Source organism: Schistocerca gregaria, chromosome 11 (genome assembly GCF_023897955.1).
Source record: "Schistocerca gregaria isolate iqSchGreg1 chromosome 11, iqSchGreg1.2, whole genome shotgun sequence".
Lineage (NCBI taxonomy): Eukaryota > Metazoa > Arthropoda > Insecta > Orthoptera > Acrididae > Schistocerca > Schistocerca gregaria.
This window is the reverse complement of record NC_064930.1, coordinates 114,974,540-114,998,723: the sequence shown is the minus strand read 5'-3', so window position 1 is coordinate 114,998,723 and position 24,184 is coordinate 114,974,540. Positions and strand designations below refer to the sequence as shown.

General features: G+C 43.0%; 2 protein-coding genes across 3 annotated transcripts in view; one reads left to right on the top strand and one right to left on the bottom strand.

Moving 5' to 3' along the window:
• Positions 1–24,184, bottom strand: part of LOC126295230 (uncharacterized) — a 2,305,622-nt gene that overhangs the window by 577,056 nt on the left and 1,704,382 nt on the right. The gene's annotated exons all lie outside the window — the stretch shown is intronic.
• Positions 6,298–24,184, top strand: part of LOC126295231 (uncharacterized) — a 171,466-nt gene continuing 153,579 nt past the window's right edge. The window contains exon 1 of one of the 2 annotated variants that reach the window (XM_049987580.1): positions 6,298–6,406. The gene's annotated coding sequence lies outside the window, so the exon portion shown is untranslated. Of the gene's footprint in view, positions 6,407–16,063; positions 16,172–24,184 lie in introns of those variants that run through there. The other variant, XM_049987581.1, reaches the window with a different exon arrangement.

The window sequence follows — 24,184 nt, the reverse complement described above, 5'->3', positions numbered from 1 at the left end:
TACTGATTTGTTTTCGCTGGGAAAAAGTGAACGATGACCTGTTTTTCTTTTTCCTTTCCTTTTGCTGCATGGGAGCGGGAGGGGAAGACCGTACTCGTTGCCGGCCATATGGCACCTGGCAGATGGCCGCCCCTTCTGAAGAAGCGAATGGAGTCTACCGATGCTTCAGATGAAAACATCTCACTACTGGCAAATTATTTTTCGAACCGGAAAATTCACCTATAATACCGTTCACGAAACAGAGTATTTTCATAGGACTGCCTGTACACAGCAGCGAGAAAATGCGCGAAGGGCAGTAATTTAGCTGTAGAGGGCGTCTACGATTAACATTGTGATTTTTTAATCCGTGCTCAGCTTAAGACATATGAAACCGTTTCTTTGCGAAAAGACACATCTGGCCAGAATCCTACGAACGAAATATTTTCAGATATAACATTTAGTACCCCAACGTTCGATTCTAATGCGTAACTCAAATCTTTGACCGGTTCCCATTCGCTCTCCGAAGTTAAGCACTGTCGCGCTCAGCGCGTACTTGGATGGATGACCATTCAACCGTGCCGGGTGCTGATGGTAGTAAACAGTCTCTAACGACCTTCACCTTCGACGAGACGTAAAGCCCTAAGTTTACTTCCTTTTTCTAATCTTTGAAAACACAAGAACTCTATGTCATATTAACGAAATAGGTACTTTTTAGGATTTTGATGCCGAAATAGGCAAAATTAGGCGTCAACGTCGAAATAATCAATTTTAGGTCCTATAGAATTAACGGTAGTCAGTTTAGTTAGTCATGAAACGCTTAAGTACCAATTAATATGCAAATTGGAGCTTAGGAAAAAAAAAAGGTTTTAACCTGAAGATCCGTGATCTATTCTTTACATATGAATAATAGAACACCTATAAAGAATATTCGGTATTTACAGGGATAAAGATATAAAAAAATAAAAAAAGACCGAAGTGTTAGGCAAATACGAAGCATGAGCGCATATCAACTAGCCACTATGCTGCACGCTGGCCAGAAAATATTTTTTTCCATCTGTCGTATAGAGTGGAAAAACTTGGAGCAACTGTCTTATATGATGAAATAGGCACTTTTTAGGATGTTAAAGCCAAAATAGGCAAAAATAGGCACTAACGTCGAAATAGGGTTTTTCAGGTCCTACAGAATTAACTCTATTAAGTGTAAATAGTCATGAAACAAATAAGTACAATTTTTTATGTAAATAGGAACTCAGGAACAAAATAGGTTTTTACCTAAAATCCGCGGTCTAGTCATCAGTCCCCTAGAACTAAGAAGTACTTAAACCTGACTAAGCTAAGGACATCACACACATCCATGCTCGAGGCAGGATTCGAACCTGCGACAGTAGCGGTCGCGCGGTTCCGGACTCAAGCGCCTAGAACCGCTCGGCCACAAGGGCCGGTACTAGAGTAGATGCACGCAACTGATTGTTACGAATTAGTTTTGTGTGGAGTTTTAAATTTTCGTCATTTCGAGAGCTTGCGGAACACTACTAGAAAGCAGAGAGAGGCAATAAAAATATTCGCCAAAATATAGCTAGGCAAAATCGGCAGTAAACTGAAAAATAGAAAATAGTGAAAGACGCCCATGCGACCCGTAAATGTTGGATGGAATCCATCTCGGTCGATGGAGCTGGGCACGTCGTACGCTCGTATTTTCCAGAATAGTTTTCAAAACAAGCACGGCCCGGCGCCATGACGCACTGTCGCCCATAAACGTTCCGGATTATGGGGGACGCAGATGAGAGGAAAGCTCGCGTCGAAAAGAATCCACAGAGCCTGGAAAGTCCAGTGCACCGAGCCAATGGGAGAGCCTGCTGCCACAACGAAAATAAAATAAAAAAGAAAAAAACAGCGCAAAGCCATTAGGAAAATTGGCCCATCGGGCAGACAGCGGCGAGCGGATGATCCTTGGAAGGCCACACCGAAAAAGTAAACAATACAGACGCAGACCGTAACGTGACGGCGGCAGAGGAGTTTGTGTCGCGACCACGAATTATCGCGTGTTGGCGACCGACGCTAACTTGTGTAACAGTTATACTACTCTGTCTTAAAGGCATTGACAATTACATTACGTAGTAATACGAAGCACTTGGATATTTTTTTTGCGGATGCTTTCACCAAAAAGCCGCTCGGAGTTGCCGCGCGGTTAAAGGCGCCATGTCACGAATTACGCGGTCTCTACCGCCAGAGGTTAGAGTGCTCCCTCGTGCATGAGTGTGCGAGTTGTTCTTAGCACAGGTTACTTTAAGCAGTGTGTAAGTCTAGGGACTGATGACCTAAGCAGCCGGCCGTTGTGGCCGAGCGGTTCTAGGCGCTTCATACCGGAGCCGCGCTGCTGCTACGGTCGCAGGTTCGAATCCTGCCTCTGGCATGAAAGTGTGTGATGCCCTTCTACATCTACATCTACATCCATACTCCGCAAGCCACCTGACGGTGTGTGGCGGAGGGTACCCTGAGTACCTCTATCAGTCCTCCCTTCTATTCCAGTCTCGTATTGTTCGTGGAAAGAAGGATTGTCGGTATGCTTCTGTGTAGGCTCTAATCTCTCTGATTTTATCCTCATGGTCTCTTCGCGAGATATACGCAGGAGGGAGCAATATACTGCTTGACTCTTCGGTGAAGGTATGTTCTCGAAACTTCAACAAAAGCCCGTACCGAGCTACTGAGCGTCTCTCCTGCAGAGTCTTCCACTGGAGTTTATCTATCATCTCCGTAACGCTTTAGCGATTACTAAATGATCCTGTAACGGAGCGCGCTGCTCTCCGTTGGATCTTCTCTATCTCTTCTATCAACCCTATCTGGTACGGATCCCACACTGCTGACTAGTATTCAAGCAGTGGCCGAACAAGCGTACTGTAACCTACTTCCTTTGTTGTCGGATTGCATTTCCTTAGGATTCTTCCAATGAATCTCAGTCTAGCATCTGCTTTACCGACGATCAACTTTATATGATCATACCATTTTAAATCACTCCTAATGCGTACTCCCAGATAATTTATGGAACTAACTGCTTCCAGTTGCTGACCTGCTATTTTGTAGCTAAATGATAAGGGACCTATGTATTCGCATCACATTACACTTGTCTACATTGAGATTCAATTGCCATTCCGTGCACCATGCGTCAATTCGCTGCAGATCCTCCTGCATTTCAGTACAATTTTCCAGGTTTAAGTAGTTCTAAGTTCTAGGCGACTGATGACCTCAGATGTTAAGTCCTATAGTGCTCAGAGTCATTTGAACCGTTGATGACCTAAGCAATTTGGTCCCTTAGAAATTCACACACATTTGAACTTCCCTTTTTTACGAAAAATGTACAGCACGGGCCGGAAATGCGCACATACAAATTTTTATTTTCTTACTTATCATTCCACTTTTAAAGATGTATTTTCCTATTAAGTGTTTACTGTTACCTTCCATGCATTAACACCCTTACATTTTTTCCAGTCCCTGACACGCTTTCGCTGATACTGTATTGAAAGTATCAGACTGACCCGTGTCACTAAACGTAGTAGAAATCCTATGTATAACAACTCCACGCTCATCAGCTTCGTAGTCAGTCCTGTCCTATGAGAGGTAATTTGTTTTTAACTGATTATTACAATTTGTCAATAATTCTGATGCTTCTGACAAATGATTATTATTTTTAACATTAAAAAAACTGCAGGTGTCGGAAATATACTATGAAACAGTGTATACTACAGCATGATTGGGTAGATCAAGTTGGAGGTAAAAAAAATTACGCCTTGACCTTGATTCTCCAGGCTTATTATGTGTATGTAGAGAGGCATGCGATGGCGACGTTAACGATACAGACGTCGACGAGGCATAGTGCTTCAATGATGTTGCAGACATAGCTCACAGCGGAATGATTCCGCTGATCTGCGTTGGCCGCTTATATACTGAGCGCATGGATGGTTTACTCTCGCTATCGTCCGATGTGAGAATGCCTGTCTACCTGGATTGGAATCATTTGCCGACCGGTCTTAATAATTATAGTACAAGGTTACATCGCCAGTTACAGTTACATTCTCAGCAAGTACACCAAGTCCTTTCATCCATACATGTATTTTTTCATCATTACTAACTTTACGACAGGAGCGAGTACACAATGTAAATGGCACAATACTATATAGAAAGGGTGAGTCACCTAACATTACCGCTGGATATATTTCGTAAACCACATCAAATACTGACGAACCGATTCCACAGACGGAACGTGAGGAGAGGGGCTGTGTAATTGTTTAATACAAACCATATAAAAATGCACGGAAGTATGTTTTTTTAACACAAACCTACGTTTTTTGAGTGGAACCACGTTAGTTTTGTTAGCACATCTGAACATATAAACTAATACGTAATGAGTGCCGTTTGTTGCATTGTAAAATGTTAATTACATCCGGAGATATTGTAACCTAAAGTTGACGCTTGAGTACCGTTCCTCCGCTGTTCGGTCGTGTGTATCGGAGAGCACCGAATTACGTAGGGATCCAAAGGGAACGGTGATGGACCTTAGGTACAGAAGAGACTGGAACAGCACATTACTTCCACATGCTAACACCTTTTTATTGGTCTTTTTCACTGACGCACATGTACATTACTATGAGGGGTGAGGTACACGTACACACGTGGTTTCCGTTTTCAATTACGGAATGGAATAGGGTGTGTCCCGACATGTCAGGCCAATAGATGTTCAATGTGGTGGCCATCATTTGCTGCGCACAATTGCAATCTTTGGCGTAAAGAATGTCGTACACGCCGTAATTGAAACCGGAAACCACGTGTGTACGTGTACCTCACCCCTCATGGTAATGTACATGTGCGTCAGTGAAAAAGACCAATAAAAAGGTGTTAGCATGTGGACGTAATGTGCTGTTCCAGTCTCTTCTGTACCTAAGGTCCATCACCGTTCCCTTTGTATCCCTACGTAATTCGGTGCTCTCCGATACACAATCGAACAGCGGAGCAGTGGTACTCAAGCGCCAACTTTAGTTTACAATATCTCCGGATGTAATTAACATTTTACAATGCAACAAACGGCACTCATTACGTATATGTTTATATGTTCAGATGTGCTAACAAAACTAACGGGATTCCATTTTAAAAAAACGTAGGTTTGTGTTAAAAACATACTTCCGTGCATTTTTATATGGTTTGTATTAAACAATTACACAGCCCCTCTCCTCACGTTCCGTCTGTGGAATCGGTTCGTCAGTATTTGATGTGGTTTACGAAATATATCCAGCGGTAATGTTAGGTGACTCACCCTGTATATATAGTACTGTGCCATTTACATTGTGTACTCGCTCCTGTCGTAAAGTTAGTAATGATGAAAAAATACATGTATGGATGAAAGGACTTGGTGTACTTGCTGAGAATGTAACTGTAACTGGTGATGTAACCTTGTACTGTAATTATTAATTAATCTTGGACCGGTCAGCAAATGATTCCAATCCAGACAGAGACGATAGCGAGAGTAAACATATACCGGTACGCGCGGGCTGTTAGTACGGCTACAGCAGGCGTACGCTATATCGTCATTTTTTGAAACTCATTATATTTCAGCTTTTTTACAATTAAATGAGAACCACTGCAACACACGTACAGAGCGTCGAATGAAGATACTTGTTCATTCATTGCATTGGTCTGACGTATATTTTTCTACCAAAAATATGAACGGGACGGAATTTTATGAACGACATTTCTGTACTGTTAGTATGCCAGAAATCCCACTACGGTGCCCCTTAGCGAACGAATTGTGATTCACCTGATCTGTCTGTTTCTGCCCCCCTTTCCCCACTCTTGTTTTCTTTCTATCTACCCGTCTGCGTGGGTTGTGTGGAGATGGGGGGATGAAGGGCTGTCGTGTCTTTCCCCGCCCCCCCCCCCCCCATTTCTCTCTATGCGCATTATTTCATCGTCGAAGTAACGTCAAACTCCGATGCTCCTTTCTCTCTTTTGGTAGTGCATCTGTAAATAAATTTTCTACTCCACTCGTCACTGAGGCGGTTTTCTCGACGTTGATGGTACAGTCAAAAACCACGAAGTGTCCTCTGTGGATGCACGTCACTTGTGCCACCACAAGTCGGTGGGCTCCATCGCGGATGCGACAGCTGGGTTCTACACAAACGGCGCGCGCCGGAAGGCGGCCGAGAGTCCAGGACGACGGTGAGTCGGCAGTGTCTGGATGTGGGCGCCTACAGACGAGACTCGGCGGTGGGAGGCGGCAGATTGTGGACGGAGGCTGTGCACGGAGAAAGTCGAGGAGCGGAGCGGTGTGTACTGCGAGAGAGGCGCCGCGGCCGAGCTCAGTCTGCCGACAAGGCGCGCCCCGGGCACACGTCCCAGTAGCAGCCAGGCCGTCTGGACCACCCCGCCTCTCCGACAGGTAAGCGGGCGCCGACTTGCGGGGCACCCTATACCGTTACTTTGCTAGCATAGGATCTCAGCCTGAACTTTTCTAACACGCTATACAATAGGGCTGACTTGTGGGGCACCCTGTTCGGTAAGTGCACTGAAACTGGAGTTGTGTGAAGACTTTTGTTGCGCCCTATACAATGGCGCTAACTTGTGAGGCACCCTGTGTGGTAAGTGCAACAGCACCGGTGCTGTGTCAAGACTCTTGTTACGCCCTATACATGGCGCTAACTTGTGGCGTGACATAGCTTCGGTGCTGTGTCAAGCCTTTTGTGGTGCTCTATACAATGGTACAAACTTGTCAGGCACCCTGTATGGTAACTGCAATCGCATTGTTGCTGTGTCAAGACTTTTGTGACACCCTATACGATATTACTAACTTGTCAGGCACCCTGTACGGTAATTGCACTTCCATTGGCACTATGTCAAGACTTTTGTGACACCCTATATAATGATGGTAACTTGTGGGCCACCATGTTGCATATTTACCAGTCAACTGTATTTCACTTGTGACAGCTCCGCAATTCATGATTTTTCGACGGAAAATGGAATGACAACTCGCGCAGCAAGCAACTGATAGTCACAAACATTCCACAGTCTGCAGTAGTAAGAAGGAAGAAATTTATGGGGCATCCTGTACTGTTACTAAGCTCGCAAAGGCTCTATGTCAAAACTTCTGCCACACCCTATACAGTAGTATAACTTGTGGAGGCACAGTGTAGCCTAATTATACTGCGACTGTATTTCGCTTTCCAGATGAAACAATTCAGTGATATGTGACTTCGCAGTGGAAACTGGAATGTTAACTCGTGTACCAACCAACTGACGGATATACACGTTCTAGGCCCTGTACTGTGTTCAACTTCTGGGGCGCCCTGTACCTTTCAGTTCCTCATTTGGAAACCAAGCCACAACTTTCGTAACACAGTGTACACAGATACTAACTTGCAGAACAGCACAATGCACACAGATTGGCATATTGCTCTAGTATTTTACGTGTGAATTTATTTTCACGTACGTGATTTCGGAGAGGACTGCGATCAACTTCTGCTGCACCCAGTAATCGAACACAGTCTTGCTTAGAGTCGCAGTCTGCTCTGGCAGGTAACCAGGCATCGACTTCGGGCCACCCTGTCGTTTTCCTTTACTCACATAGGCGCACAGCCGAGACTTTTGTAACACCCTACTAACTGACAGTAGGTTGTACAGTACCGGTTGCAAGGATAACCTGTGAATGTATTTCGCATATGAGATGAAACAGTTTCGTGATACATTATTTTCGAACGGAAAGTGTAGTGTTATCTTCTGGAGCTAACACACATCCCAAGACCTGTACTCTGCTCAGGTAAACGGAGGCAGATTTTTCGGACACCCCTGGCTACGACTTTTGAAATATAACTCACACTGATATTACCTTGTGGAGCAGCTTAGAGTATTGTGTGCTTGCGCATTGATTGTGTTTGTGACATGAACGAGTTTGGCAATACCAGATTCTGGAATGGAAATCACAATATTAATTACTGTAGGAACCAACAAACGGCGATAGATGTTCTTGGACGTACAATGTACACAGGTAATTTGGTATATATCTGTGGGTCACGTCATGCTCTTTATACTTTCACGTGGGCGCCTAGCGGAGACTTTTCTATTACCTTGTAATCTGATACTAATTCGTGGAATATCATACTGCGTACATACAATTCTGTTAAATTTCACGTGTGATATCAACAGTTATGGCATTTGTGATTCTGAGCAGGAAAATGGAACGTCAAGAGCTGATGGATCCAGTATGCTAACGAAATCCCTTATTTGGACCCGCATTCTTCTTTGAGACATAACTATTTATGGATCACCCTGTACTATTCATCCACTGCTCTGGCTGATTAACATCGACTTTTGTAACACCCTGTAAATCGATACTAGCTTGTAGAGCACAAGGATGTATACGTTCAGTGCGACTGTATGTCATCTCTGGTATGAATTAGTTCCCCACAACACGGTTTTAGAAAAGAAACGTTAGTTTCTGTAGCATACTGCAAACGGCCACAGATCTGCTTGGACGCCTATTTTGCTCTCACAGTTAAGGAGAGGGCAAACTGTAGAGTTCGTACACCCACCCTCCTAGGGAAAACGTTTTTAACATCTCGTAAATGGTTAATGACATGTAGATTACTGGTCTGTGCATGCTCTGCAACCTAATTCACATGTGAGAGCCTCTCCCCAATGTTATTCTCTATCTGCATATTGAGCAGGCAGTGAAGGAAACAAAAGAAAAATTCGGAGTAGGTAATAAAATCCATGGAGAAGAAATAAAAACTTTGAGGTTCGCCGATGACATTGTAATTCTGTCAGAGACAGCAAAGGACTTGGAAGAGCAGTTGAACAGAATGGACAGTGTCTTGAAGAGATGGTATAAGATCAACATCAACAAAAGCAAAACGAGGATAGTGGAATGTAGGCAAATTAAATCGGGTGGTGCTGAGGGAATAACATTAGGAAATAAGACACTTAAAGTATTAAAGGAGTTTAGCTATTTGGGGAGCAAAATAACTGATGATGGTAGAAGTAGAGAGGATACAAAATGTAGACTGGCAATGGAAAGGAAAGCTTTTTTGAAGAAGAAAAATTTGTTAACATCGAGTATAGATTTAAATGTCAGGAAGACATTTCTGAAAGTATGGAGTATAGCCATGGATGGAATTGACACGTGGACGATAAATAGTTTAGACAAAAAGAGAAAAGAAGCTTGCGAAATGTGGTGCTACAGAAGAGTGCTGAAGGTTAGATGGGTAGATCACATAACTAATGAGGAGGTATTGAATAGGATTGGGGGGGAAGAGGAGTTTGTGGCACAACTTGATTAGAAGAAGGGATCGGTTGGTAGGACATGTTCTGAGACATCGAGGGATCACCAATTTAGTACTGGAGGGCAGCGTGGAGGGTAAAAATCGTAGAGGGAGACCAAGAGATGAATACACTAAGCAGATTCAGAAGGATGTAGGTTGCAGTAGGTACTGCGAGATGATGAAGCTTGCACAGGATAGAGTAGCATAGAGAGCTGCATCAAACCAGTCTCAGGACTGAAGACTACAACAACAACAGCTTCCTCTTCCATATACTTGTCTGCAATCGCTCTCTTCAGTCCACCCACCTCCACCAGTTTTCCGTCCCTCTTCGCTGATATTCTATTTTTTATTAACTACCAGTGTCTCTTTCCAGCTGCTCCTCTTTCATGATCCCAAACTCCGCCTGAAATATGCTATGATACTTAAAACTGTCTATAATAATAACAATAATATTAGTTATAATTATAATAATTATTATTATTAGTACTATCGTTAACTGCAGTGGTAACACCGAAGTTAAGTGCTGTCGAACTGTTAAGCTGATTGTGCAATAATTCTTGCACTTGTCGGCTCTTGCAGTCTTCTACGGCGCTACAGACCGGGCAGTAGGCTCAATTAAGCGGCCAGGATTGCCGTGTGATTTTTTTATAGAGCGTACTACTTGAAACTTCCTGACAGGTTAAAACTATTTGCCGGACCGAGACTCGAACTCGGGACCTTTGCCTTTCGCGGGCACGTGCTCTACCAACTGAGCTACCCAAGCGCGACTCAAGCCCCGTCCTCACAGCTTTACTTCTGTCACTACCTCGCCTCCTACCTTCCAAACTTTACAGAAGCTCTCCTGCGAACCTTGCAGAACTAGCACTCCTGAAAGAAAGGATATCGCGGAGACATGGCTTAGCCACAGCCTGGGGGATGTTTCCAGAATGAGATTTTCACTCTGCAGCGGAGTGTGCGCTGATATGAAACTTCCTGGCAGATTAAAACGTTGTACCGGACCGAACTGGGGAGCTTTGCCTTTCACGGGCAAGTGCTCTACCAACTGAGGTACCCAAGCACGACGCATGTCCCGTCCTCAAAGCTTTCTGCCAGGAATGCTGCTAGTTCTGCAAGTTTCGCAGAAGAGCTTCTGTGAAGTTTAGAAGGTAGGAGACGAGGTACTGGCAGAAGTAAAGCTGTGAGGACGGGGCGTGGGTTGTGCTTGGGTAGCTCAGATGGTAGAGCATTTGCCCGCGAAGGGCAAAGGTCCCGAGTTCGAGTCTCGGTCCGGCAAACCGTTTGAATCTCCCAGAAAGTTTCATATCAGCGCACACTCCGCTGCAGAGTGAAACTCTCATTGTAGCATACTTCTTGCTGTAAGGTGAAGCTATGTGGGCGAGGCAGCTACAGTAGAAGGGCGAGGCTGTACTGAAGCATTGGCAAGCCTTTGCTGGCGCCACGACTCGTGTAGTGAGGCGCGTGAGACAGCAGGTAGTCGGGTGGAGCTTCCCCAGGGCGGCGCGCGCAGGAAACAGGCAGCTGCCTTCTGCTTTCTCCCGGCCCGGGCATCCGGCGCTAGAGCCGTTCCTCTCTTCACTCCGCCACACAGTGCGAACTGGCTAGCACTGTGTGCTGAAATAGCCCTCCCGCCTGTACCAGTAACCCCACCGCAAGTTCATACCAAACACGGGACGACTAGACGTAAACTACGCGCACACATCCTGGCTAGTCCATCGGTACCGACCGACAACCGTCTCATCCTACACCAATGGTGTCACCGGATGCTCTATGGAGGGGCGTGGCGCCAGCACATCTTTCTCCCAAACGCCAACGAGTTTTTGACCTTGGAGCCGCTACTGCTAAGTCAAGTAGCTCCTCAATTGACCTCGCGAGGTTGAGTGCACTCCATACCAGCAGTCCCAGCAGACAAAAACCACTCTCAGTACCGGGAGTTGAACCCGCGTCCTCCGTCGGGCAGTCAACCGCGCTGACTACCTACCTACGGAGACGGAAACTGGATCAATGGAGTCTTGACAATTTGACCTACATCTTAAGGAAAAGTCATTTCAGGTTCAAATGGCTCTGAGCACTATGGGACTCAACGTCTGAGGTCATCAGTCCCCTAGAACTTAGAACTACTTAAACCTAACTAACGTAAGGACATCAAACACATCAATGCCCAAGGCAGGATTCGAACCTGCGACCGTAGTGGTCACGCAGTTCCAAACTGAAGCGCTTAGAACCGCACGGCCACAGTCATTTCAGTAATGGATGACATATTGTTGATAAGGTTCCGCATCTGCTCAGATATTTTTAAAAATAGTATCGCCTGTAGTCGAAATTCGACCATCAGTGGACCTGATCTGTGACGAAAAAAAAGTCATCTATCTTAAAGTGAGACACTTGACGCAAAAACTGAAATTCTGTCCTCAGAGCAGACCCGTAGCAAACGATGCATTGTAGCTACGAGTATTCTTGAAATAGTTCTTTAATTTCTCTTTAACTATTCGATCGTTTGATGTGAGTCCTTGATACAGCGTGTTAGAAAAGAAATTTTGTGTTAACGGCGGAAGGTTAACTTATGACTATATAATGTGAATGCCGCTATATCACATAAAGCCACGTCAGATGCGAAATGATTTGCATTCCAAAATCATCAAACCACAATTATAACTCTCAAAATTCTTTCGAATTACCTTCATATATATATTTCAAAACAACAACAGGATTATCATTAGCGATGTCCACATTAGCCGGCCGCCGTGGCTTAGCTGTTCTAGTCGCTTCAGTCCGGAACCGCACGGCTGCTACGGTCGCATGTTCGAATCCTGCCTCGGGCATGGATGTGTGTGCTGTCCTTAGGTTAGTTAGGTTTAAGTAGTTCTAAGTTCTAGGGGACTGATGACCTAAGATGTTAAGTCCCATAGTGCTCAGAGCCATTTGAACCATTTAAAATTTTTTCATTCGGTCAATAATTATATAACAGATACTGAAAGTCAAATCTCTGCTGCCCATCGAACCGTATGACTGTGTTACCCGTATTGTAAAACATAATTACAGACTAAACGCCCAGTTTCTGTCTTCAGTACGAGTTTGAGCTCCTTAATTTTCACCTTGTCGACATGATAAGAACGCTGATTGATCTTTTCTTTATACCTTCGTTTTACTCATTCAAGGCCGTCTACTAATTTTTCTATCAGTCTCCCTCTACCCGTCAATATCTTTCTCTGAAGCAACCAGAATCTCTCTCTCTCTCTCTCTCTCTCTCTCTCTCTCTCTCTCTCTCTCTCTCTCCTATTCCTCAAGGAAAAGAACCTTGCCTAAAAAAAATGAAATATCGAAGTGCAGGTTAATGCTGAAGACCTGACAGACGTCGACATAATTAGACAAGAAGCAATTAGAATGGTCAATGATGGTGAATGAATAACAGCTGCCAACTGAAACAACTCCGCATTCCCAGAAACAATTTCAGACAAACAGCGAAACAATTTGTTGGGCCGCAAGGGCGTGTGACCGTCTTACACTGGACTGCTGCCTCTGCGATTGACCTCCTCATAAAAGGACAGCAGTTAGTACCCTTCGGTAGTTCTCGTGTTCGTCTTTCAATGTGTTATGAGTTTGCAAAGAATCAAATGAAAGAAGACACTAACTATTTGTGCTGTTTTGTAGCCCAAAATCAACCCCCCCGCCCCGCTTACACACACACACACACACACACACACACAGTTGATAGGTTTAGCTACTAACACTAATTTTCGGTGGGCAACAATACAAACAGGCCTGAGCGCAAGTGTGTATGACGTCAGCAATGTAGTGTTCGTGGCCAGCGTTAAATAATTATCAAAGCCATTTGGTCAAATCTTTTCAGTGGTGTAGGGAAGAATTTAGCAGCGATCTTTGATAAAAGCCACAGGGAGGGCTGGTGTTTACTTGTTGTTTCGCTTGCTTTACTGCATTTAAGCTACAAAATGACGATGTGTTTGCCGACCGGTGTGTCCGAGCGTGTCTAGGCGCTTCAGTCTGGAACCGCGATGCTGCTATGGTCGCAGGCTCGAATCCTGCCTCGGGCATGGATGTGTGTGATGTCCTTAGGTTAGTTCTAAGTTCTAGGGGACTGATGACCTTACATGTTAAGTCCCATATTGGTCAGAGCCGTTTGAGCCATTTTTGACGAACTATTTTCGTGCGTGGCTACCACCACACTCACCGTTACAGAGTATGAAGAATACGAAATTCTTTGTAATGCCACGCAGGCTAACTACAGAAACGGTAATATGCGGGTGGAACCTTACAAACGAACAGCTGCAGCCATCAGCTACATTCGAAGTTGTTGCACTATGGATGACTTATGCTTACGTATAAAGGGGAGGCATGTGGAATGAGATGGAGATGTGAAAAGGCACGGGTACTGAAAGTGCACGTAAGTGAAACACATCTATTTATTTATACTCTAAATAAGTTAATTTAATCTTCATAAATTGCTCATCCGGTGATTTTAAATGGTTCAAATGGCTCAAAGCACTATGGGACTTAATATCTGAGATCATCAGTCCCCTAGACTTACAACTACTTAACCCTAACTAAACTAAGAACAGCACACACATCCATGCCCAAGGCAGGATTCGAACCTGCGACCGTAGCAGCAGCGCGGTTCCGCACTGAAGCGCCTAGAACCCCTCGACCACAGCGGTCGGCTCTGGTGACATATATTGGTTCACATGTTTCTGGAATAATATATATATAACAGTACATGGAGATTCGAGTACTATATTGAAAGCTGGAATAGCTCCGCTTGTTGCTGAAATCTTATCTGAGTCATGAGACAATCCTTAGCCGAAGTAGCATTCATGATTTAAATAATGAAACTCCTTACCAATTAAGTATTTTTATACGATGCTTTGCGAAAATTTATTCTGATGATCGAATACAAATATTTACATAGGTGTTTTATCTGGAAAATTAGACAAAAAAATCTGTCCAATTGCATCACATATGTCACGCAGCATGTGATGGTTGCTGCGTATGGACGGGTTACTCCTGTAACCGAAACTGCACATCTGAAGATGCTTCTAGAGGAACCGAAACCGGTCATTTGAAAACCATTTTTTTGCAATCAAGACGGATTATAAGTAACATTGGACATATGTAAACACCACATACAATACCTAGGTGAATATTTCCTTTTGATAATGAGAATCTCGAAAAGCGTCGTATTAAGCACGAAAAAATACATACCTAGGACGCGGTTCATTATTTAAATCGTGAATGACAGACTTGTAGGCATTCCAAACACATCGTTTACCATGAATGAAGTTAAGAAATGTCATTTTTTAAATGAACATACAGGGTATTACAAAAAGGTACGGCCAAACTTTCAGGAAACATTCCTCACACACAAAGAAAGAAAGGATGTTTTGTGGACATGTGTCCGGAAACGCTTACTTTCCATGTTAGAGCTCATTTTATTACTTCTCTTCAAATCACATTAATCATGGAATGGAAATGCACAGCAACAGAACGTACCAGCGTGACTTCAAACACTTTGTTACAGCAAATGTTCAAAATGTCCTCCATTAGCGAGGATACGTGCATCCACCCTCTGTCGCACGGAATCCCTGATGCGGTGGTGCAGCCCTGGAGAATGGCGTATTGTATCACAGCCGTCCACAATACGAGCACGAAGAGTCTCTACATTTGGTACCGGGGTTGCGTAGACGAGAGCTTTCAAATGCCCCCATAAAAGAAAGTCAAGAGGGTTGAAGTCAGGAGAGCGTGGAGGTCACGGAATTGGTCCGCCTCTACCAATCCGTCGGTCACCGAATCTGTTGTTGAGAAGCGTACGACCACTTCGACTGAAATGTGCAGGAGCTGCATCGTGCATGAACCACGTGTTGTGTCGTACTTGTAAAGGCACATGTTCTAGCAGCACAGGTAGAGTATCCCGTATGAAATCATGATAACGTGCTCCTTTGAGCGTAGGTGGACGAAACTAAAATGAGCTCTAACATGAAAATTAAGCGTTTCCGGACACATGTCCACATAACATCTTTTCTTTATTTGTGTGTGAGGAATGTTTTCTGAAAGTTTGGCCGTACCTTTTTGTAACACCTTGTAGTGTGTGCAAATTCGAGGGGCCAATTTCATGAGAGCAAACTGAAACGTTTGTGCGCCCATTCTCAAGTAATTTTCGTTGTTGTTTATGCGCACGCACTGGGCTGAACACTTCGAGCTTGTCCTGTTGCTGTCCACGGTTTCATCCGCTGTCGTTCCCACTTCTCTTTCTTTTCGAGCAATACACTCGCCACCAACACATGTTGCTTACTCTTCGGCATCCATTCCCGAACGACTACGACTGAAAGTTTTACGCTCTTGTAAAAAGGTTGAAAAAATCTTTGAGAAAGCATGCGCTTGTGTCGACCAACAGTTAGCACTACATTGCTGACGTCACAGGGGAATGCGCTCTGTCCTGCATTTATTGTTGGCTACGCTAGTTTTCGCAGTGACGTGTGCTTATGGTACACCCTGTACTGCGCCGCCCAACGTGATCGCGGCTGATATTACAGATACTTCTTTTTTTTTGTTTCCCTCCCCTCAGGAAAGACGCGCTAGCATATTAGGCTACCGGTTCGTACCAGCCTCCAGCCTCACACATGCACGACCGCGGCAGGCGAGAGTAAAAGTGAAACGGGACACCACTCCTCCCCCTCTCCCCCCCCCCCCCCCCCCCAGTCTTGCTGCCGGCTTCCCTTCTCTCCGTTTACCGGCAGTGCTGGTCTTGTCGGTCTACAGCCTCCTGCCGTGTCTCAGTAGCGAACAATAGGAGCACAGTGGTTTCCCGCTGCCTAGAAGACGCACGCAGCGCCAGAACAGAAGGGACCGTTACCGCCCACGCTTCACTCACACGTCCGCAGGTCAGTGTCAACTTTTGCGCCGACCACCAACAGCTTGTGGAACACCCTGTGGCGGCACTGCCGCATCTATTATGCAGGCAGTGAGTTAACTGCAACCTGTCTGCAGTCGAAGACTGGCTGGCAAGAAATACTGCACAGCACTGCGCACCGTGCCTCATATGTAAAGTATGTTCTGTACTTCCGAGTCGTTCGACTTCTTGGCATCGCAGTGCAATTCATTAATTTCCCACAGAGTGCGGTAAAACAGGCAGTTCTCGACAGTTCGAAATTATTTCGCTGACTGCGCATTAGCTGTATTACGTATAAATCTACTACCCAAACGCCAGAGATGAAAACTTGTGTCGGACGAGGAGTCGAACCCGCACTTCCCGCGAGCGGTCGGCTTAACCTCTTGGGCTACCCGTGCAGGATTCAGACAGATCCAAACTTCCATACGTCACACTGCCGATATCCCTATACTGTGGTCCACTAAAGCCATTAGACAACAATTTTGATACGTCCTGTCGCGTAGTAAATACACAAAAAGCACTGCCGTGGCTAACTAACTCATAATCGCCCAGCCAAAACCGCTAACGATAGATAGTAGGAGTCTTGCAGATGGTGCTCACCTTATTCTGTAGGTATCATTTAACAAGACATTTTTCAAAATTTCACCCCTAAGGGAGTGAAACAGGAAATAAAATGCTTTTCGAAATAACGTCGCCATTAAGGCAATTTTGAAGCTACACTTTCCAAAATTAGTATTTGGATTCTCATTCAAAGATAAAGAAATACCAGCATTTTTTTAAAATTTAGACCCATATAGGCAGAAATAGTGGATAAATCTTTTTTCGAAAATAAATCATTATTAAAGAACTGCTAAAGTAGTTTTAAAGCTACATCTATTAAAACTGATATCTGACTTCTTGGTTACAAAATTTAAAAAAAATAAATGTCAGCATTTTTGGAAATTCAGTCCCCTAAGTAGCTCAGATAGAGGATGAAATGTTTTATGAAATATTGCCTTCTCTAAGCATTTGTACAGTTAAATCTATGAAAATTTTGAAAATTGGCTTCTAGCTTACAAATAAAAAAGTCCGTGCTTCACTGTTTTTTGGTAATTCAACTCCTATAGAGGTCAAATAGGGGATGAAAGTTTTTATGGAAATATTTCATTATGAATTAATTTTGGAAGCTTAGCCTATTAAAATTTGTATTTTGCTTCTATGTAACATATAAAAAATACGCATTTCGCTGTTTTCGAAAATTCAGCGGCTAAGGAGGTGACTTAGCGGGCGAAATGTTTTACGAAAATATTTCACTGTGAAATGAATTTTAAAGCTAAATTTATGAAAATTATTATTTGGCTTCTCGGTTAGGAATGAAAAAAAACATGTGTTCCACTGTTTTCGCAAATTCGACGCCAAAGGGGGTGAAATAGGGCCAGACTGATTCACTGACCAAACGACGAAGGGTACAAACTTGAAATCTGGAGAGAGTGTGGATCTTCTAGCGCAGGCATTGTTTAACAAAGGGTTGTTCGAAACCGCACTCCTTAGGGATCGAAACAGAGGATGAAAGCATTTTGAAAGTTGAATCTATGAAAATTTGTAGATGTCTTGTCTGTTACAAGTGTTTCACTGTATTGGAAATTCAAACCCTAACGCAGTGAAACAGGCGATGTAAATTTTTAAAAAAATATTTCGGTGTATTACAAAGTTTTTAAAGCTAAATCTTTGAAAATTTGTAATTCGCTTCTCGCTTAGATATAAAAGAAATACGCGTCAGAGGACGAAAGTTTCTACGAAAATATCATGACAAGAAAGCAAAGGGCAGCATCAACAAACATCTTGGATTCCAGCTAACAGAACAGCTTTTTGGTCAAAAAGTACGTTCGGAGAAGACCATGCCTTTATGGCCTTAATCAGTTTAGAACCTGTTCCAATTCGTGAATAACATAAAAATTTGATTAAAGAAATAAAATCTGCGTGGACCAAAAAGTCTATGCGAGCGAAGCTGCAAGTGCTGTGCTAGTACCTAATACAGCTTCTATCAAGCAATTAGCAGTGAGTGAATTAATTTTAAAGTGTTTCGTACAGCTATGGACCGCAAACAATGTCTGTTTTTCCAGACATGCAAGTAAGTACTTGCTGATAGACCGGTACCTAGTGCAGCAACTAATTTTGGGTCACGGTGTGCCTGCGCTAATCAGTAACACAGCGCAACTAAATCATCTACGAGCTGTCACTGTTTTTAAAGCCTTATGGCACCCCACAAGATTTCAGGCATTTTCTCCTACAGAAGTTAAAATATTATGGTACAGTATTACAGATTTGTTGAAAAATAGTTTTCATCTCGTGTAACTAAAAGGATGTAGAGTTTTGCAACAACGAGCTGAAGGAGTGTGCACAACGAAAGAGCGTATTCGAATGTACCACAGGGGTCTATATTGGGTACACTCTTGTTCTTATTCTACAGATAAACAATACATACAACATATTGATATCTCTCTGCAGACAACGCAAGTTTTATAATCACACCCAACGCAGAAACTTCCAGTTTTGCGAATATGACCACTCTTTTCTTAGAAATTAAAAGCTAGTTCAGTGCAAATGAATTACCACTGAATTTGCATGAAACAGAATACATACAATTCAGTACTGCACGAAGCTTGAGCAAGCTATTAGAAATAATGCACGAGAGTAAATCAATAAATTTAACATAATATTCTAAATTTTCAGGTATTTGTATTGATTGATACGTGAAGTGGAAGTCACATTTCACAGGCCATCTCAAGCACTGCAACTTTTTCGTTAGAGGGGAGTATCAGGTTTTGGACAGGAGAGGTTCAAAACGTTGACTTATTTTCAGCGTTGTTATTCACTAACGTCTTGTGGTATAATATTCTGGGACAACTCTTCATAGGGGAAGACAGTGAATTTGCATAGAAACGTGAATGTAATAAGGGCAATGTGTGGAGCACACTCTGGAACTTCTTTATAAAGAGTTAGCCATACCGACAGCTGCCTAGCAGTACGCTTTTGGTGTTCCCGTTACGTCGCCCGTTGTGAACGAGTGGTTCTAGGCGCTGCTGCTACGGTCCCAGGTTCGAATCCTGCCTGGGGCATGGATGTGTGTGAAGTCTTTAGGTTAGTTAGGTTTAAGTAGCCTTAAGTTCTAGGGGACTGATGACCTCAGAAGTCCCATAGTGCTCAGAGCCAGTTGAACCATTTTTTGTCCCCGTTACCGTTGCAAACTGCCTAGCGGCTTATCAGCAATAGACGGTACACGGTTCTTAGTGTTTCGTCTATCATAGTGGAAACTGACTTGTGCTTACCAATACTAATGGGATTACTATTGGTGCATAAATCACCTTGTACAACGTTGTTTATGCTTTCCACTTCCGATCATTACACAACAATGCACAAACCGTGCCCTACTAAACGGCTCCCAACTACTTTACAGAACGTAAAAAACCACACAGTGTCACCATAATGCTAGTAAGAACTGTAAACCATTCGATGATGCGACGCTAGGCGACTTGAAACTGGCACTAGAAGGAAAAAAATAAAAAGGCTACGCTCGCAAAAGACGACTGTTTTCTGTCCTTTCTGATAACCTTTATTCTCCACAATCGCTGGGTTCCACATGCATAATGGATGAAAGGTTTTTCCTCTCCCTACAATGTCCTTTCATCTCTTCACCTTGTCTGTTTTTTCATTCTTCAAACCAATTCCAAACCTGTTCTCTCACTGCTGGGGCCTCCTTGGAATCCTTTTAAGCTTTCCTTGTGAAAATATCTCTTTCTGATTCTTCTGTTCTTAAGTTGCGCCATTCTAAATTTCTTTCAACTCCTCAGTTCCAGATTCTTGTCGATTTCTTTCACTGGAGCTAGTTGCACATCTTTTTTGTCACCCTTTCGGCTTTCATTAGATACGAATGCGCAAAAAATATCAGATCTCCTTTCCTTATTGTTTTTGTTATTTTTTTATTCGGCACATAGCATCTTTGTTTCTTAATTTCCAGGCTTGTTTTCCTCATGTTGTATCTAAAATTCATCTACTTAATATTTCTAGTTTCTCTAAATTAGAACTGAGCGAAAATCATTTACTTGCTTAGAAGCATTCTGGTTTGATAATCGTATTGCATATTTTTGCATTTCTTGATACGCACTTTTTAACTGTAAAGGTTTTTAATCCATATGCTCTTTTCAGTTCGGAAGTCCGTTGATTTAAGTCATGGTTCTTCACATCCATTAGCTTCAGCTATCTCCCTTAGATACTTGAAGTTTATTAGAATTTCTCTCTCTTCAGTGTCTGTTCATAAATATTTTGATCCATTTTTTATGTTAGTCATAAACGGTTCTCTCCCCAGAGATTGCTAAACCTGCTCTACTGCATATCTGTTCCACGGCACCAACTATTTCTGCTTCTCTTGGATTTTGAGATCCTACTTTTCTGAATACGAAATACAAAAATCAACCCATTATAATTTTAATACAGCAGTAAATACAACAGAGACAGTAAATAAAACTAAGACGATGGGGTTCCACAAAGAATAACCAGTACGAAACAAAATTGCAATTGAAGATCACCACTTCAACTGTCTAGGGAGCTGCATTACTTTTAACGAAGATAATGATGTAGATATTAAATTAGGGAGATATCAGACTATATGTGGCACCGTAAACAGAATACTGAGAAATGCAGGAAGGGAGACAAAATGAAATGCTATGAAGTAATGGCTCTTGTTCTACTGTATGGCAGTGAAACCTAGGTTATGAAGAGATCTTTTTTTGTTGGACATGACCCTTAACGATAACATTAGAAAAGACTGAATATTTTTGCAGTCAGTGGCAAAATCTTTACTAGTAATAAATCTGAAAATCGTCGTGTTTGTTTTTCTTTGACCATGCAAATATCCTAAATTGCTTGACGAATGTGATTTGAAGTTTTACTATAACTTTCTTGTCTGCCAGACTGAACACACTAATTTCCAAGACGTAGCTAGGACGCCGTTGTTGTTGTTGTTGTTGTCTTCAGTCTTGAGACTGGTTTGATGCAGCTCTCCGTGTTACTCTATCATGTGCAAGCTTCTTCATCTCACAGTACCTACTGCAGCCTACATCCTTCTGAATCTGCTTAGTGTATTCATCTCTTGGTCTCCCTCTACGATTTTTACCCTCCACGCTGCCCTCCAGTACTAAATTGGTGATCCCTTGGTGCCTCAGAACATGTCCTACCAACCGATCCCTTCTTCTGGTCAAGTTGTGCCGCTAACTTCTCTTCTCCCCAATACTATTCAATACTTCCTCATTAGTTATGTGATCTACCCATCTGATCTTCAGCATTCTTCTGTAGCACCACATTTCGAAAGCTTCTATTCTCTTCTTGTCAAAATTATTTATCGTCCATATTTCAATTCCATGCATGGCTACAATCCATACGTATACTTTCAGAAACGACTTCCTCACACTTAAATCTATACTCGATGTTAACAAATTTCTGTTCCTCAGAAATGCTTTCCTTGCCATTGCCAGTCTACATTTTATATCCTCTCTACTTCGAGCATCATCAGTTGTTTTGCTCCCCAAACTCCTTTACTAATTTAAGTGTCTCATTTCCTATTCCCTCAGCAACACCCGACTTAATTCGACTACAGTCCATTATCCTCGTTTTGCTTTTGTTGATGTTCATCTTATATCCTCCTTTCAAGAGACTATCCATTCCGTTCAACTGCTGTTCCAAGTCCTTTGCTGTCTCTGACAGAATTATAGGCTCAATTTCATCAAAAGGATCATGTAAAGGGTGAGTCAGAAGGAAAGGTACATGATTTGAGGGACTGACACTATTAGTGATTCTGAGCAAAAAACTTCATATGGACGGAAGCCAAATGGTTTCCGAGATAGAACACATTTGATATCACTTTTGTACGGTTTTCTTAAAGAACTCGAAAACCGCACCCTCCAGCGAAAACGTGTCGCAGTACAAAATTTAAGTATATAAAATTTCCTACAAAAAGGTCCAATTCTTGTTTTTCTCTAGAACTAATGGTTTGTATGGAGAGAGCGCGAGAACGTTGAAAAACTCGCTCGTCGCGCATGCAGATGCCAGACTGAGATTCATTGGAAGAATCCTAAGGAAATGCAATCCGAAAACAAAGGAAGTAGGTTACAGTACGCTTGTTCGCCCACTGCTTGAATACTGCTCAACAGTGTGGGATCTGTACCAGATACGGTTGACAGAAGAGATAGAGAAGATCCAACGGAGGGCGGCGCGCTTCGTTACGGGATCGTTTGGTAATTGCGAAAGCGTTACGGAGATGATAGATAAACTCCAGTGGAAGACTCTGCAGGAGAGACGCTCAGTAGCTCGGTACGGGCTTTTGTTGAAGTTTCGAGAACATACCTTCACCGGAGAGTCAAGCAGTATATTGCTCCCTCCTACGTACGTCTCGCGAAGAGACCATGAGGATAAAATCAGAGAGATTAGAGCCCACACAGAAGCATACCGACAATCCTCCTTTCCACGAAGGATACGAGACTGGAATAGAAGGGAGAGCCGATAGAGGTACTCGGGGTACCCTCCGCCACACACCGTCAGGTGGCTTGAGGAGTATGGATGTAGATGTAGATGCACTGTGGCTTACGTAGTTTTTGTAGGCCAATTAGAGGTAGTTTTCCGACTTGATAGACCATAAGTATGCCGTATCAAACTGTTCGTCTCAACTTGCTGCCTTAAAGGCCGTTGGAATATAGCAATGAATATCTGGGCAAATTTATGTCTTGCACAGCACATGGTTCAGAAGATATGACGTCGTAAACACTGATATGCGTCAAAAACTGCCAGATCGTGCATGGCGTTTGAATTTATTAGCTGTATGATAGTAACTACTGGCAAAACATTTCGCAGACAGTGTCCCCGTAAGCCGCTGAATGAATCTACAAAATTAGATCACTGTGCGGCACACAGAGAGGTCAGGAGAAGACGCATAGAGAAAGGAAGAGGCGAAGATAAACAGAGACAGGGGGAGTAGCAAATGGACAGGGACAAGGACAGGAGGACAAAAAATGGGAGTGTAGGAGGTGGACAGAGATAAAGGGTAGAAGGATATGGGCAGAGAAGAAAACGAACACAGAGCGAAAGAGGAGGCTGACTAATAGAAACATCATAATATTAATTCGTCAACATGAATATTGAAATATCTTTATATATATATATATATATATATATATATATATATATATATATATATATATATATATATATATATATTAACAGCACAAGGAGCCAACGAAACTATATGAAAGCCGAACAGAGTGGCCGAGCGGTTCTAGGCGCTTCAGTCTGGAACCGCGCCACCGCTACGGTCGCAGGCTGGAATCCTGCCTCGGGCATGGATGTGTGTGATGTCCTTAGGTTTAAGTAGTTCTAAGTTGTAGGGGACTGATGACCTCAGAAGTTAAGTCCCATAGTGCCATAGATGTGCAAGAAGAAAAAAATCATGTGTGTGCGAAACTGTTACTGAATGGTAAAAGGAAAGATGTGCTTTATTGCATTAAAATCTACAATACGTGCAACATCGAAAACTGAACTGTAGCCAACTTCTGCGCTGTATATCATTTGGTAGAAATGGCACACGAAAGTAACATTGTTTCGTGACATCGCGTTCTAGGAGCTTTCAAATTTCATGTTGCAGATATTTATTTGGAGCAACACACGCATTACTGCGCAGCTACAATGCCACAATTGTTACGTCGTTAATGTTGTCAGCAGTGGGAAACAAAACGCAGTAATCACGAGGCCGTGAGAAGCAACAAAGTTCACTAGCGTCTTTTTTTTTTCAATTACCTTTGTCTAAGAATAAACGGAATTAACTTTGCGCTTGTTCTCCGCCGTCATAACAAAATTTGAAGTGCTGCTAATTTTCAATTTCTTCATTTTGAATAGCTACGACTTCCTTTATTATACTGAATGTATATTTGTATTGAGCTACGCCTCGAAGAATAACGTTGACGGGTCGGATTAAAAAGAC